The sequence below is a fragment of the Fundulus heteroclitus genome, unplaced genomic scaffold (genome assembly GCF_011125445.2).
Source record: "Fundulus heteroclitus isolate FHET01 unplaced genomic scaffold, MU-UCD_Fhet_4.1 scaffold_380, whole genome shotgun sequence".
Classification (NCBI taxonomy): domain Eukaryota; kingdom Metazoa; phylum Chordata; class Actinopteri; order Cyprinodontiformes; family Fundulidae; genus Fundulus; species Fundulus heteroclitus.
The window spans coordinates 111,313-114,413 of NW_023396793.1; the positions used below are offsets into that span (position 1 = coordinate 111,313).

At 45.6% G+C, this 3,101-nt stretch overlaps 1 long non-coding RNA gene across 1 annotated transcript; it reads right to left on the bottom strand.

Annotated features, from left to right (window-relative positions):
• Positions 1-1,795: 1,795 nt before the first annotated feature.
• LOC118560089 lies at positions 1,796-2,472 on the bottom strand. Its single transcript, XR_004929061.1, has 2 exons — positions 2,425-2,472; positions 1,796-2,361 (listed from the first exon to the last, which is right to left on the bottom strand). It is a non-coding gene; the product is annotated as an uncharacterized LOC118560089 (long non-coding RNA).
• Between the last annotated feature and the right edge of the window lie 629 nt (positions 2,473-3,101).

Below are 3,101 nucleotides of genomic sequence, written 5' to 3' on the forward strand. Positions count from 1 at the left end.
CTAAAGCTGCTGAGAGCCTCAACATCTCCAGATCCTCAGCAGACTGAGCTGAGCTGCTGACCAGTCTGCTGAGCAGAACTTTACTGGACCTGCAGCTCTGACTGGGATCTTCTTCCACTTTGGCTTTCAGCAAAAACATCAGCAGAAGATTCCCAGAAATCACACATGAAATCAATCTTTTCTGGGACTCCAAGCTGGGAGAAAGTGAAGCTGACTGTGGGAACATTTGCTGAACACTTGCAGATGATTTCAGGGAGAAAATGATCCCCGTAGAACCAGGACTGAATGTTTTACAGCGTAGAAAGAAAGATTAGAGTCCAGCTAAACATGGATGGAGCCTTTTCATTAGCAATCTTTCACCTAGCATAAGTGTTAGTGTGAAGTTTAATTAATAGCGCATATATTCACCTGAGAACTGGTGATGTCTGTGTTACAGACCCTGGTTGCGTGCATTAAAGTCTATATGACAATAAAGTATTGAATCTCATTCTATTTATTTATTTTTAGTCATTGTATTTTAAACAGACCTATAGGTTCATAGGTCTTCTGTCCAAAAAAAACAAAAAAGCTGGAAGGTGGAGCAGGCGCACCTGTTAATGGAATAAGGCATCTCGGTGAATGGCTCGTTCCTCCAGGTGTCTCCGCTCACGCAGCCGCTACCAGGGTGATTTTATCAGATGTCCCTCTATTCATCAGCAACGAGTTCCTTGTTAAGGAGCTGTGGCAACACTGAAAGGTGATTTCCCCTGTTAAAAAAATCCTATTGGGGTGTAAATCACCTTTGTTGAAGAATGTTGTCTCCCACCGGAGACAACTCTTCATGATCCTGAATAAAGAAAAGGAACATAGACTAAAACCAGTCAATTATTTCCCTGTAATCAGACACTCAGATCCCGTCTCCTCCTCACACACCTAAGGGTAACTTAGAGTCACCATTTAACCTAACAATCATGTTTCTGGACTGTGTGAGGAAGCCAGAGCTCCCAGAGAGAACACCTGGGTTCTTCCAGGTAAACCCAGGTGTTGAACCCAGGATCTTCTTGCTGCAAGCTAACAGAGCTACTGACTGCAGCACTGGGCAGTCATTTAGGGCCAGTTTGCTGTCAATGCAGAGATGAGCAGAAAGGAATCTAAACCTTGTTCCACACAGGTAGACTCACCTGTTCTGTGAGAAGGGGCGGAGCCTCAGAGGAGTCAGGTGTGATGAGATCAGGAGAAGCAGGTCCAGTCAGGTTCAGACTGCAGTCAGTTTAGATCAGAGCAAAGAGAAGAACCTGGATCAGGGTGGCTTAACTTCTCCTGGTTTTCTCTCTGTAAACGGAACCAGTACCAGAACCCAGTCTGGTTCTGCTTCAGCTTTAATTATTCACATCTTCTCAGGAAACAGAAGATGTTTTTATTCTCTGACAGTTGAACTAGGAAGTTAAACCTTTGTTCTCTCAGTGAGAATCTTGGACCGACCCGTTTTGTTCAGATTCTTTAGCTGTGAGCTCACAGTCACTTCCCGTTTCCTCTCAGACTGAATAAAGCCACAAGATGGAGGAACGTGATCAGAACCAGGAGGACAAAGCTGAGCAGCTATAATATTAAAGTTAATAATAAATCTAATTATAAAGAGGAAGTCATAGTTCTGATCCAAAGTTCCAGATATGAGTGTGGCGGTACCAGTGTTTTACAAATGGGCAACTTGAATTAATAAAAACCAATTTAACAATTATACGGTTGTAATTAATTCTCCTCCAAGTCACCTTTAAGGCACATCGGCCCGCTACAGATGAGGCTTGAGACAATCTCACCCAATTCAATAATTTTATTTATTGCACAATTGTTTTGGGTTCAGTTTGATAAAACATACTACATTAAAACCAATCACACAGTAAAATGACAGTTTGGCTCACTCTAGGTGGCAGTCCAAATCAGGGTAGTGGCGTACAAAAGAAACGCAGCAAACAAAAATAAAAGAAAATCATGCACCAAACCAAAAAGCACCACCACCCGGAAAGTCCACCGCCAACACCACGAGCTGGCTGTTCCTGGCAAATATACAAATAGACACTCAAATGACATGCATTAAATGATACAGTTCAGTCCACAACAACTCAAGCAGCAGTTATAATTAGGAATCCGTCTTGGGGCACACGGCCACACCACAGCTCGCGCCACCCAGAGAAGCACCAGAAGAATCAGTAGAGCTGGTCGCAAACCAGCCCAAATCAGCCACAGTGGACGAGGGCCAGGAGCCAGCTTTACGGCAACCAGGTTGACAGGTAGTCAGCAGACGATGGATACCCAAGGTAGCAGGCGAGCGGCAGCTCGGAGTAACAGTCTGGCAAACAGCCAGCCAAGGACAAACAGCAGCGTCTATCAAAAGTAGATGTCAAAAATAGAATCTGAATGTGTACAGAAAATAAGCTTCTCACTTACCCCTGAGCTCTGTGTAGTGCCTCAAGCAGGGAGGGGAATCAAACAGTGGTACTGGCCACCTGGATACACAGGTAAAGCTGAGCTAAAGCTAAGTTAAGCAAACATTAAGAGTGTGGGAAGCTTCTTACCACAGGAAGAATTGGTCTGAGATAAATGTCAGTCTTTCATGCGTGCATTTGTATGCAGCTAGCATGCAGCACCAGCAAACGCCGAGGTCTGAACCAGAAGACAGACATGTCTGCCAGGTGAGGGAGGGCCCTTTATATACAGACAGCACCACAACCAATTAGATTCAGGCACCTGTATGGTGCGTTCAGGGCCAGCAGGGCATACTGCCACATTCCACTCCCCCCAAACTGCATCGACGTCCCGACGATGGTCTAACTTAACACCAAGGTCGAAATACAGCAGATATGGTACTAGATGATGGAGTTTCTCTCAGTGCTGGCCTTGGAAGATGATGGAGATTATGATGCTGGCCAGCAGTTGATCGTACCGATTTACGCACCGACACCTCGCTGGGACCAGGCTCTGCAACTGGTACAACTGGTAATGAGGGTAGGTTGATTTGTGGTCACGCCAGAAGGAGCCACAGTAGGTCCTGAAGCCCTAGGAACAGCACCAGAGGCCACAGCAACAGGTGGGGCAGATGTTACCTGCTCCCGAGGCCATGGCTT